The sequence below is a fragment of the Canis lupus genome, chromosome 26 (assembly GCF_048164855.1).
Source record: "Canis lupus baileyi chromosome 26, mCanLup2.hap1, whole genome shotgun sequence".
NCBI lineage: Eukaryota > Metazoa > Chordata > Mammalia > Carnivora > Canidae > Canis > Canis lupus.
In genome coordinates, this window is record NC_132863.1 from 21,453,330 (window position 1) to 21,467,223 (window position 13,894).

Here is a 13,894-nt window from a genome sequence, read left to right on the forward strand (position 1 = left end):
TTGCTTCTGTGTTCATCAGGGATATTGGTCTATGCTTGTCCTTTTTGGTGGGGTCTTTGTCTGGTTTTGGAATCAAGGTGATGCTAGACTCATAAAACAAGTTTGGAAATATTCCATCCTTTTCTATCCTTTGGAACAGCTTTAATAGAATAGGTATTATTTCTTCTTTAAACATTTGACAGAGGGCAGCCAGGGTGGCTCAGTGGTTTAGTGCCGCCTTCTGCCCAGGGCATCATCCTGGGGACCTGGGATCGAGTCCCATGTCAGACTCCCTGCATGGAGCCTGCTTCTTCCTCTGCTTGTGTCTCTGCCTCTCTGTCTCTCTTTCTGTGTGTCTATCATGAATAAATAAATAAAATCTTTTTAAAAAAGAAACATTTGATAGAATTCCCCCTGAGAAGCCATCTGGCCATGGACTTGTGTGTCTTGGGAAGTTTTTGATGATTGCTTCAATTTCCTCACTGGTTATTGTCCTGTTGAAGTTTTCTACTTCTTCCTGTTACAGTTTTGGTAATTTGTGGTTTTCCAGAAATGCATCCATTCCTTCTAGATTGCCTAATTTGTTGGCATATAGCTGCTCATAATAAGTTTTTAAAATCGTTTGTATTTCCTTGTTATTGGTTGTGATCTCTCCTCTTTCATGCATGATTTTATTAATTTGAGTCTTTTTTCTTTTTAATAAGTCTGGCTAGTGGTTTATCTATCTTATTAATTCTTTCAAAGAAACAACTCCTGGTTTAGTTGATCTGTTCTACAGTTCTTCTGGTCCCTATTTCATTGAGTTCTGCTTGAATCTTTATTATTTCCCTTCTTCTGCCTGGTGTAGGTTTTACTTGCTGTTCTTTCTCCAGTTCCTTTAGGTGCAAGGTTAGCTTGTGTATTTGGTTTTTTCCCAGTTTTTTGAGGGTTGCTTGTATTGCGATGTATTCCCCTCTCAGGACTGCTTTTGCTGTATCCCAAAGATTTTGAATGGTCGTATCATCATTTTCATGACTTTCCCTGAATCTTTTTAGTTCTTCTCTAATTTCCTGGTTGACCCTTTCCTCTTTTAGTAGGATGCTCTTTAACCTCCATATGTTTGACTTTCTTCCAAATTTCTTCTTCTGCTTGGGTCCTGGTTTCAAAGCATTGTGGTCTGAAAATAAGCACGGACATCCCAATCTTTTTTGGTATCGGTTGAGATCTGATTTGTGAGCCAGTATGTGGTCTATTCTGTAGAAAGTTCCATATGCCCCGAGAAGAATGTGTATTCAGTTGCATTCGGATGGAAAGTTCTGTATATATCTGAAATCCATCTGGTCCAGTATATCATATAAGGCCCTTGTTTCTTTGGTGATGTTCTGCTTAGAAAATCTGTCATTTGCAGAAAGAGCTGTGTTGAAGTCTCCTACAACTGGTGCTTTAGTATCTAAGTATCTCTTTACTTTGGTTATTAATTGATATACTTGGCAGCTCCCAGATTAGGGGCATAGATATTCTTGATTGTTAAGTCTTCTTGTTGGATAGACCCTTTAAGTATGATATAGTGTCTCTCTTCATCTCTTACTACAGTCTTTGGGATAAACTTTAATTTATCTGCTATGAGGATGGCTACCCCTGCTTTCTTTTGAGGATCATTTGAATGATAAGTAGTTCTCCACCGTTTCATTTTCAGGTGGGAGGTGTCCTTAGGTCTAAAATGATTCTCTTGTAGACAGCAAATAGATGGGTCTTGATTTTTCATCCAGTTCAATATCATGCTCCTTTTGATGCGATCATTTAGCCCATTCATGTCCAGAGAATAATTGAAAGATATGAATTGAAAGATATGAATTTAGTGTCATCATAATACCTATTCAGTCCTGTGTTTGTGGATTACTACTTTGGACTTCTTCTTTCTTTTACAGAGTCCCCCTTAATATTTCTTGCAGAGTTGGTTTGGTGGTCACATATTCTTTCAGCTTCTGCCTATCTTAGAAGCTCTTTCTCTCTCCTATTCTGAATGACAGCTTTGCTGGATAAAGTATTCTTGGCTGCATGTTCTTCTCTTTCAGTACCCTGAATATATGCTGCCAGCCCTTTCTGGCCTGCCAGGTCTCTGTGGATGGGTCTGCTGTTAATCTGCTGTTATGTTTCTCCCCATATAAGTTAAGAATCTCTAGTCTCTTGTTGCTTTCATGATTTTCTCTTTATCTTTGGAATTTGCAAGTTTCACTAATAAATGTTGAGGTGTTGAATGGTTTTTATTGATTTTTGGGAGGGACCTCTCTATCTCTTGGATTTGAATGCCTGGTTCCCACCCCAAATTAGGGAAGTTCTCAGCTATGATTTGTTCAAATATACTTTGTGGCACTCTCCCTCTTGGCCTCCTCTGGAACCACAGTTATATTCCCATGCTATCATTTATTTCCCTAAGCCTTTCCTCATTGTCTCTTAATTGGCTTTCCCTTTTTTCCTCAGCTTCCTTCCTTACCATCAACTTGTCTTCTATGTCACTCACTCTTCCTTCCACCTCATTAACCCTAGAAGTTAGGACATCAAGTTTGGATTGCATCTCATTTAACTTATTTTTAATTTCAGCCTGATTAGATCTCAACTCTACAGCAATGAAATCTCTAGAGTCTTTTATGTTTGGTTTTTTTTTCCAGAGCCACGAGTAGCTTTATAATTGTGCTTCTGAATTGGCTTTCTGACATCGAATTGAAATCCATATTCTGTAACTCTGTGGCAGAGAGTACTGATTCTGGTTCTTTCTTCTGTGGTGAATTCTTTCTTCTAGTCATTTTGTTCAGTGCAGAGTGGCTGTATGAGCAGGCTGAGTCAAAAATATCAGCCACAACCTACGTAAAGTACACCCTAGATGATTCCAAAGAGGTCAGAGACCAGAAAATGAAAAAGAAGATCAGAACAAAATAAAACAAAAGGACCACTAATGTGAAAAATAAATTTTAAAACAAAGTAGAAAAAATAAGAGGCCAACAACCCCAAAGAAGAAGAAAAAGAAAACAAAAGTAAAGCAGAAAAAGAGAACAAAGAAAAAAAGGGGGGTAGAGAGAGAATGTGTTCTACCTGAGGAGTCCTAGAGGGTGATTCTCTTGGTTCTGAGTGTATTTTGTTCTGTATGTTAGAACATGCTCAACCCCAAATTTATATAAAACAGCAATACTTATAGAATTGTAGCCCCAACAATGACCACCAAAACATAAACAAGATAAAAAAGGGGTGCAGAATGGGAGTGAGGAGAGAATGTAATCTCACAGAATGAACCAGCACAGTATTCCACTTGGTTCTCAGTCTACGCTGGTCATGTTTTAGAAGTTATTACCTTCCACATTGTAGAACAAAACGAGGCAGAGAAAACACAAAACACAAAACATTAATCCATTTCTCGTATATCTCCCAAAATTAAATTGAATACGTTGAAGGAAATCCAGAAGTGAAAAATGTATCTAAGACATGTAATTGTAGAAATATGAAAGTGAAAAAGGAAAAGAACTTAAAACTGAACAGCTGGTAAAATATTGTAGTTAAGGTGGAAAAAGAGAAAAAAATATTGGAAGTTTTTAGTCTGATACAAAAACAGGTTGTAATGGAAAAAGGAAAAAAAAGGTTAAAAAATAAAGGGGGGGGGCTTTAGTTCTATATACTATTTTCCCTTGGTCCTGGAGGTTTCCATCACTGCTTGGTCAAGAACTTGGTCCTGCCCTGTACTTCCAGCTGGTCTTCAGGGGGAGCAGTCTGCTGTGCTGATTCTCAGGTGTCTGTGCCTGGGCGGAGATGTCCCGCCCCTTGCCAGGTGCCCGGCTCAGTAAGAGCTGTTTATCCTGTGAGGCCTTTGTTCCCTGGCGGCCGCACCTCTCCCGGGCACTTGGTGAAACCAGGAGGAAACAGAATGGTGGCGGTGGCCAGCTCTCCAGCTCTGGAGTCAGCTCCCCGAGAGTAACTAATGCAGTCTTCCAGTCCACACTGGCCTACGTGCTCCCGGGGCAGGCGCGGGTGCACTGATCTGCACAACTTGGAGTCACCTAGTGGCAGGACAGTTCTCAGTGTCCTGTGCCCTCCCCTGTTCCGCCTGTCCCGGGGGAACGCAGGATCCCCGGCTTGGATGGCCTGGGATCCGGGGCCCTGTGCTGCTGGGCCCCAGCTCCTGGGGGCCGCCTCTCCCAAAGGGAATGGGGCACAGCCACCTCCGTCTAGAGCAGGCCCACCTGACCAACCGGGGCTGTGGTGCTCCAGCCCTTTATGGATATGGGACCCGAGGTTTGCGGTGAGCTTTCCCCCGGGAGCCCCTCCTCTAATAGTGACTCGGGGAATCTTGAGGCTTCACGGCCCCTCCTGGGATTTTGCCCGATTTCCCTACTAAGCACTTTTCCATCAGGGAAAATTCTGGCGTAGGTTTTTCAAGTTCCCACTTCTCCAGAGCTGGGCTTTCCTGTCCCTGAGGCTCCCGCTGCTGCCCTTTAGCCCTGCTACTCGCGGTGCCCCTCCTCCACGTGATTCTTTTTCATTCATTTATTTATTTTTTTCTCGCCTTCGTACCTTGTTAGAAGTGAAAACCCTTCTGTCGGTAGCATTCCAGCTGTTCTCTCTTTGAATCTCAGGTCAAATTCGTAGGTGTTCAGGATGTTTTGAAAGTCATCTAGGTAAGTTGGTGGGACCAGGTGAGTCGAGGACCCCTACTCTTCTGCCATCTTGCCCTTCCTCTGGAGTTTCTCATTCTCAAATTTGATTTTATAATTTCACAGCATACGATAATCCTTAAGCATTATCCAATTTTACTTGCATGTTTTATATTTTATATAAATGCTATTACACCCTATACGACATTCTGCAACTTTTATTTTTTATGCTTAATACAGCTTGTGGGATTTCTTCATGTTGCTATATGTAGCTCCACTTTATTAACTTTCCACAGCTCTATAGCTGTGTATTATAAGAATATGCTACTGCTTAGAGATTCTTCTGAGGATGATATTAAAGCTAACCTACTACTTGGGTAAGACAACTTTACAAGTATTTCTCTCTACCCTTGGGCACACATGAGAGGATCCCTCGTGTTCTTCTGCCATGGTCCACATAGCAGCAGAGTTAGTATCATTTGGGAGCTACTGTAGCACAAAATAAGCTGTTAATCTTTGATGAAGTTTTGCTCTTTCCATTTATACCTGATCTAGCTTTGTTCTTCTGAGTTGCGTGTGTGTATGTGTGTGTGTGTGTGTGTGTGTGTGATAAATGACAGGAATCTTGCATTTTTTCTCCCATTGGGATAAATTATCCAGCACTCACTGGTCAGCACAACCATCTTTGCCATATAATAAACCACTCCATCCATGTATGGTTCTTTTTATGAAGCATATCGCCATTGAGGCTTGGAACTGCTTTATAGGATTGTAATTGAGTTTTGAACATCAATCTTATTCCAACAAGCTTATCACACTCATACTAATGCTCAAAGTATGGACATTCTCTTATGTGTAACTCTTCCAACACCAATCAGCTCAACTAGCTTAGTTTTTACCTTCATTAAACTTACATATGCACATGGTTTCAGAGGCAAATAGTTCTATACGTTCTACATATGAAGATTAGAGTCTCCCTACCTCCCACTATTCTCTATCTCCCAGAGGCAACCATTTTATAGTCTTTTAATTGATTATTTTGCATGTCATTCCTGTGCAGGGGCCATGCTAACCCTCTCTGTACCATTCCAATTTTAGTATATGTGCTGCCAAAGCGAGCACTTACTTGGTTATTTTTAACTGCTTCTTCTAGAGATGATAGCCAGAACTCAGATAGCATGCTTATATTGCCACTTCTTGACTTCTCACCCGTCGGAAATATTCACTGACTTCCCACTATGGATGATTGGGATACAATGCTCTGTCACTCCTGACCCACCCACGTATGCACATCTTTACCCAATCAACATAATATTTTAATGTTGGATAACATCATAGTCAGTGTCCTCATTATAATGATATTGGATTTTATAGCTCAATCGTGTAACACCCCTAGCTTTTGTGCGTGTCCACCTGCTTATGTGTATTTTGTGTAACCACCACCATATTCAGGGTACAAACAGTTCTGTGGCCACAGAGGTTACCCTTGTGCTACTCTTTCTTAGGGACAGTCAGCTCCATCACACCAACCTCTGGCACATGCCAATCTGTTCTCTATAATGTCAAGAATGTTGTGTCAGTGGAGTCACACAGTATGTGACATCATGAGATTGATTTTGTTCACACAATGTAATGCCTTTGGAAACTTACAAGCTGTGCACATGAAAATAAATTATTCCTTTTTATTGCTGAGTAGTATTTCCTCATAGAAATGTAGCACACTTGGTTCCACCATTCACTTATCACTGGATATTTTACTTGTTACCAGCTTTTTACCATTACAAAGAAGGCTTCTGTAGACATTCACACACAGGTTTTTGTGAGGCTGTAGTCTTCATATCCATCAGATAAATGCCTGGGAATGTGATTTTGAGGACAGCGAAACCCACTTCCTCTCCTGAAAGAAAAGAAATGATGCAAACACATGCAACTTCTTCTTTTTTATAGACTTTTTATAGATTGTTTCTTATAGATTGTTTTATAGATTGTTTTTTCTAGACAAAAAGTTATCTCTACACCCACTTGGGGCCCAAAAACACAACCCTGAATCAAGAGTTACTAACTCCACCAATAAGCCAGTGAGGTGCCCCAAGCACAACCCTTTCTGAGGTCCACAGTGCACTGTGCATTGAGGTGAAGTTTTACCAGTTCCATCAATAAAGGGTTACAATAGGGAGTCAGTTGTGGAGCAGACCTCATTTGATCCCCAAGTTTTTCAGGTCCTGTCAAATCCGTTCCTTCCTCCAGTACAGTAGCTCTTGGTGGAGGAAGGTACCGAATGAGGGCACAAGCTAGCCACCCCCAAGTGTCATAGGCTCAGGAGTTTAGGACAAGCCCCCAACCACAGATTCTTCTTGGCTTGGAGATTCTAAGTGAAGAATCACCTGGAAGACCTCCAGATGGGGGGAGGGGCCCAGTGCAAAGCGCAGAGGCCCCAGGTTGGCAGGAACCATTGTTTCTGCTAGAACTGTCCACTCCCTCTGAAACATAAGAAAAGGCCTCTTCCTACATTTCCTCCTCACCATGTAAGGTCTTCTGTACATGACTTCTGTTTCACAATGCAGAAGCAGATTGCTGCCTCACAGCTATGTCACTGCATCAGAGATGCTTCCCTTATATCACATGAGGGGTGGATATTTCTTTTCTACAGAACAGAGGCTCATTTTCCCCAGCACACACGTTTGCACAGAGCAGGGTCCTCTGGCCTCCACAATGTCAGCTCCTGCCTCTGAACCCAGCCCCCTTCCCTACCTGCTGCTGGCTCTGCTGTTGGGACTCACAGGTGAGCATTGCCTTGGGGGAGACTCCCCTTTCCCTGACTCCTCAACCTCTCCCTGCCCGTGGACACTGAAGGCCTCCAGGTAAGCACAGATGTGCTACCTAGGTCTGCCAAAGAAGGCCAAGGACTGGGTATCATCTGAGAGCATGACATTAGGGATCTGAGCATTTCCTCTATGAATCCATCACCTGCAGCTGGTTACCAGAGGTGTCCAAACAGTTGATGCTTCAATGGGTAACAATGACAATGTTGTGTGTGTTCGTTGATCTAATCCTCACAATGCCCTGCCTGGTAGCTCAGACTGTCCTGATCACAGATGGGGAACCTGAGGCAGGAAGAGCAGCAGGCCCAATATCACTTACTTAAGTCAGAGTGGCCCAGCTGGGATTCATGTCCAGGCCACCCAGCTGCACAGATCATTCTGTTAACCATGTTATGCTCCTTCATTTTCAGTGGAGGCTAATTGCAGAAACATCAGAAAACACAGATAGTCAAACAGAAGAAGAGCCATCACTTATCACACTCAGGGGTCTCTAGAGTTCCAGTTCTGCTCTGTGAACTCAGAAACTTTTATGAATGATGTGCTGGATGTTTCCTATGTGTCAAATTTTTTACTGAATTTTAACATGTTTTATAATTTCATTTATTCCTCAAAATGAACTCTATACTAACATGCTAGGCCACACATTATATATATGCGGGAATGCACTTGTGTGTGTTTGTGTGTGTGTGTGTGTGTGTGTCTTCATATGTGTACATGTATAGGTGGGTGTGAAAAAAGCTGCATACACAAACGCTCATGCTCATGGAATTTTTCTTTCCTTTTTAAATTTAAAATAAAAAATTAACATATAGTGTATTGTTAGTTTCAGAGGTAGAGGTTAATGATTCATCAGTTGCATATAACACCCTGTGCTCATTACATCACGTGCCCTCCTTAATGCCTATAACCCCATTCTCCCCACTCCTCTCCAGCAACCCTCAGTTTGCTTCCTAGGGTTAAGGGTCTCTTGTGGTTTCTCTCTCTCCCTCTGATTTTGTCTTATTTTATTTTTTCCTCCCTTCCCTATGATCCTTTGTTGTTTCTTAAATTCCACATATGAGTTAGGTCATATGATAATTGTCTTTCTCTGATTGACTAATTTCACTTTGTTCAACCCACATCATTGCAAATGGCAAGATTTCAGTTCTTTAATGGCTGAGTAATATTCCACTGTATATATACCCCATATCTTCCTTATCCATTCATCCGTCCATGGACATCTGGGCTCTTTCCATAGTTTGACTATTGTGGACATTGTGTTATAAACATTGGGGTACAGGTGCCCCTTCAAATCACTATGTCTGTATCCTTTGGATAAATACCTAATAGTGTAACTGCTGGGTTGTAGGGTTGCTCTATTTTCAACTTCTTGAAGAACCTCCATACTGTTTTCCAGAATGACTGTACCAGCTTGCATTCCCACCAACAGTATAAGAGGCTTCTCCTTTCTCTGCATCCCTGCCAACACCTTTCATTTCCTGACTTGTTAATTTTAGCCATTCTGACTGCCATGAGGTGGTATGTCATTGTGGTTTTGATTTGCACTTCCTTGATGTGGAGTACTGCTGAGCATTTTTTCATATGTCTGTTGGCCATTTGTATGCCTTCTTTGGAGAAATGTCTGTTCATGTCTTCTACCCATTTCTTGACTGGATTATTTGTTTTTTTGGCTGTTGAGTTTGATAAGTTCTTTATAGATTTTGGATACTAGACCTTTATCTGATAAGGCATTTATAAATATCTTCTCCCTTTCTGTAAGCTGTCTTTGGGTTTTATTAACTGTTTCATTTGCTGTGCATAAGTTTTTTATCTTGATCAAGTCCCAGTAGTTCATTTTTGCTTTTGTTTCCCTTGTCTTTGGAGATGTGTCTAGGAAGAAGTTGCTACAACCAAGGTCAAAGAGATTGCTGCCTGTATTCTCCTCTAGGATTTGGATGGATTCCTGCCCACATTAGGTCTTTCATCCATTTTGAGTTATTTTATTCTGTATGTGTAAGAAAATGGTCCAGTTTCATTCTTCAGTATGTGGCTATCCAATTTTCCAACACAATTTGCTGAAAATATTTTTTCCATTGGATATTCTTTTCTTTCAATAAATAAAAGATTAAAATATCAAAGATTAGTTGACCATAGAGTTGAGGGTTCATTTATGGGATCTCTCTTCAGTTCTACTGATGTATGTGTCTATTTTTCTGTCTTACTGATCACAACTTTGTAATACAGCTTGAAGTTCAAAATTGTGATACCACCAGCTTTGGTTTTTCTTTTTTCAACATTCCTTTGGCTTTTCAGAGTCTTTTCTGATTCCATACAAATTTTAGCATTATTTTTTCCAGCTCTCTGAAAAATTCTGATGATGTATTGTTAAGGATAGCATTGAATATATAGATTTTTTGGGGTAGCAGATATTTTAACAATATTGGTTCTTCCCGTCCATGAGCACAGGAAGTTTTTCCAATTTTTTATGTCTTCCTCAATTTCTTTTATAAGTGTTCTATAGTTTTCAGAGTACAGATCCTTTACCTTTTGTTAGGTTTATTCCTAGGTATCTATAGCTTTTCTGATTTCTTATTGTATTGTATTGTTTTGTTTTTGATAAAAGCCAGCCATTCTAAGGAATGAAGAGATATCTCACTGTGGTTTTGATTTTCATTTTTCCAATGACTGGTGATCTTCAACATCTTGTCATGTGCTTTCTCACCATTTGAATACCTTCTTTGGAGAAATGTCTATTGTAGTCTTTGGTCCATTTTTTAACTGGGCGTTTTGTTATTTGGTTGCTGAATTATAGGAGTTCTTTATAATGCTAGTTATTAATCCATTGTGATAAATATGCTTTGCATCATTGAGTTAACTTTCTCCTATTCTGTGAGTTATTTTGTCACTTTTGATATTGTCCTCTGCTGTACAAAAGCTTTTAATTTTGGTGAAGACCAATTCATATATTTTTTATTTTCTTATGTGTGCTTTTGGGGTCATGCCCTAGTAATCACTGCTAAATTCAATATCATGAGTTTTGCCTATAGTTTTTCCTCAGATGTTTATGGTCTTAGCTCTTAAACTTAAGTCCTTTCAAACAATCTGAGTTCATTTCTCTATGTAGAGCAAAGTAAGGGTTCAATTTTGTTCTTCACATTTAGATATCTTGTTTTCCCAGCACTTAGTGTTGTTCTTTATGAAAAGGCTGTTCTTACTCCATTGAATAATCTTAGCACTGTTGTTGAAAACTATTGGACTTTATATGTGAGGATTCATTGCTGGGGCCTCTATGCTATTCCATTGCTCTATATTTGTATCTTATTCTCAGTATCATAGTACTCTGATTATTACAGTTTGTAATAAGTATTCAAATAAAAAGTATGAGTTCCCCAATTATGTTCTTTTCCAGGATTGTTTGGTGATTTGACATCCCTTGAGATTGTATATGAATTTTAGAATGGGCTTTTCTGTTTCTGAAAAAAAATGCCGTGGGATTTTGATAGTGATTGTTTGAATATCAAGATTGCTTTAGGTAGTACTGATGAAGCCTTCCAACCCACCAGTGGGGGATGTTTTTCCATTTATTTATGGCTTCTTTTATTTCTTTCAGCAATGTTTTGCATTTTTCAGTGTTTTTTCCATACAAAAATTTACTCCTAAGTATTTTATAGTTTTTGATGTCAGTGTAAATGGAATTGTTTGAATTTCCTTTTTGAGTTGTTCATCACTAGCATATAGAATGCTCCTGGTTCATGACTATTGTATTTGTATAACACAAAAGAGCTGAATCAATTATTAACTCTAACAGTTTATGTTTATGTGTGGAACCTTTAAGATTGCTACTCATGAAATCATGTCATGTGCAAAGAAATATAGTTTTACTCAGTCCTTTGCAGTTTGGATGCTACTTATTTATTTTTCTTGCCTAATTACATTTCTGGAATTTCTACTATTGTGTTGATACAAGTGGTGAAAGTAGGCATCTTTGCCATGTTCCTGGTCTTAGAGGAAACCTTTCAGACCTTCCCCATGTAGGATGATGTTAGTTATAGGTATTTCATATATGACTTTATCATTTTGTGTAGGTTTCCATCTATTCCTAGTTTATTGATTGTTTTTATCACGAAATATCTTTAATTTTGTTGACCGATTTTCTGAATCGAAAGAAATGATCATGTTCATTTTCCTTCATTCTATAAATGTGGACTATTACACTGTCTGACTTTCATATGTTGAATCTGCATTCTGCATTCCAGGAAGATATTCCACTTGGATATTGTGTATAATTCTTTTAATATGCTGTTGAGCTTGATTTGCTAATGTTTTGTTGAGCATTGTTGCATCAATATTCAAACAAGATATTGGTGTGTAGTTTTCTTGGAGTGCCTTTGTTGGCTTTGGTATCAGCATAATGCTGCCCTAGGATGAGTCTCAAATAACTAGAAATTACTTAGAAGACTTCTTTCCTCTTATGTTTTTTGGAATAGTTTAAAGAGGATTAGTGTTACTTTTTTGATTTTTTTTTTTTTAATTTTTGGAAAGAGTCTCTCGTGAAGCTATATGGTCCTGGGCTTTTCTTTGTTGGGAAATTTTTGATTATTGATTCAATCCCTTTATTAGTGATATTCTATTCAGAAGTTCTATGTGTTCATGATTCAGCCATGGTAAGTTGTGTGTGTCTAAAAAGTCATCCATTTTATCTAGGATTTCCCATTTATTGGTGTACAATGTTCAGTGTATTCTTTTTGAATCTCCTTTATTTCTACGATATTCTTTGTAATGTCTTCCTCTTATTTCTGACTTTAGTTAGAGAAGTCATTTCTCTCTCTCTCTCTCTCTTTTGTTAGTCAATCTAGCTAATGTTTTGTCAACTATGTTGGTTATTCTGAAGAGGTACTCTTCAGTTTGTTTAATTTCCCTCTTGTTTTTTATTCAAATTATTTTTTATATCTATACTAGCCCTTTTTACTTCGTTCTGCTAGCTTTGGGTTTATTTTTAACTTATTTCTCTGATATCTTACAATGAGAGTTGTTAATAGATTTGTGATCTTGCCTCTCTCTAAATGTAGGCATTACACCTATAAATTTTGACTTGGCACTGCTGTCACCACAGACCATTGGGTTTGAGCATGTTGTGTTTTCATTTTCATTTATCCCAAGGTGTTTTCTAAATCCTCTATGATTCCTTCTTTGCCCTTTTGGGTTTTTTAGAGTGTGTTGTTTCATTTCAATACATTTGAGGGCACCTGGGTGGCTCAGTGGTTGAGCATCTGTCTTTGGCTCAGGTCCTGATCCGGGAATCCCTGGATCAGGTCCTGCATCGGGCTCCTGATAGGTCGCCTGCTTCTCTCTCTGCCTCTATCTCTGTGTTTCTCATGAACAAATAAATAAAATCTTTAAAAAAATACATTTGAGAATATTGATTACTTCTTCTGCTATTGATTTCTAGTTTTATTTTGCAAAGAACTCCATCAATTGACTGCTTGAATAGTCCTTTCAGATTCTTTTTTTATAAATTTATTTTTTATTGGTGTTCAATTTGCTAACATCTAGAATAACACCCAGTACTCATCCCATCAAGTGCCCCTCTCAGTGCCCATCACCCAGTCACCCCCACCCCCCGCCCACCTCCCCTTCCACAACCCCTAGTTCGTTTCCCAGAGTTAGGAGTCTCTCATGTCTGTCTCCCTTTCTGTTATTTCCCATTCACTTTTTATGCTTTCCCCTTTATTTCCTTCCACTATTTTTTATATTCCCCAAATGAATGAGGCCATATAATGTTTGTCCTTCTCCGATTGACTTATTTCACTCAGCCTGCTCACTCAGCCTGTATGATAGTGGCCCATACAAAATTTTTTTTTATGCTAACCTATTTCTATAATAGTCTGCGGAGACATGTAGTTGACAGAACAATGGCCCTGCAAAGAGGTCTGTATCCTAATACCCAGAACCTGTGAATAGTTTCCTCTTACACAGGAAATGAGATTTTGCAGAAGTAGTTAAGTCATAACTCTTGCTATTAAGAGATTATCCTAGATCATCAAAGTGGCTCTGACATAGTCACAGGAGTCCTTGTAAGAAGGAGGCAGGAAAGTCAAAGTCAGAAAAGGAGAAGTGAGAATAGAGGCAAGAATTTGATACGGTAAGAAAATGGGAACCATGAGTAAAGGAATGTGGGCAGCTTCTAGAATTTGGAAAAGCAAGGAAGAGATCGCCAGAAGAAATGCATCATGACTGACCCTTGGTGTTAGCCCAACAACACTAATTTTGGATTCCTGATCCCAGAATTATAAGATAGTACATTTCAGGCACTACATTTTTAATAATTTATTACAATAGCATTTGAAAACTAATATAATGTGATTTCAGTATGGGAAAAAAAATCCCAGAGATTTAAAACATTGTGTTACTTCTCATTTGAACTGCCTGTTCATTGTGTTTTTGGAAGCTCTGCCATCACTGTCACGTAAGTATCCAAACTAATGAAGGGATCTC

General features: G+C 39.2%; 1 protein-coding gene, 1 long non-coding RNA gene and 1 other non-coding gene across 24 annotated transcripts in view; 1 reads left to right on the plus strand and 2 right to left on the minus strand.

Annotated features, from left to right (window-relative positions):
• LOC140618214 (signal-regulatory protein beta-1-like) overlaps window positions 1-13,894 on the plus strand; it is a 58,077-nt gene that overhangs the window by 8,599 nt on the left and 35,584 nt on the right. For 4 of the 22 annotated variants that reach the window (XR_012018407.1, XR_012018409.1, XR_012018414.1 and 1 more), the window contains one exon: window positions 4,581-4,622. The exons of 14 other annotated variants lie outside the window; for them this stretch is intronic. The gene's annotated coding sequence lies outside the window, so the exon portion shown is untranslated. Of the gene's footprint in view, window positions 1-2,627; window positions 2,741-4,580; window positions 4,623-7,248; window positions 7,381-13,894 lie in introns of all 22 variants that reach the window. 4 more of the 22 variants (XR_012018408.1, XR_012018410.1, XR_012018404.1 and 1 more) reach the window with 2 other exon arrangements.
• Window positions 5,614-5,720, minus strand: LOC140618896 (U6 spliceosomal RNA). The gene has a single exon (XR_012018894.1). It is a non-coding gene; the product is annotated as a U6 spliceosomal RNA (small nuclear RNA).
• LOC140618217 (uncharacterized) lies at window positions 6,333-8,102 on the minus strand. Its single transcript, XR_012018417.1, has 2 exons — window positions 7,121-8,102; window positions 6,333-6,495 (listed from the first exon to the last, which is right to left on the minus strand). It is a non-coding gene; the product is annotated as an uncharacterized lncRNA (long non-coding RNA).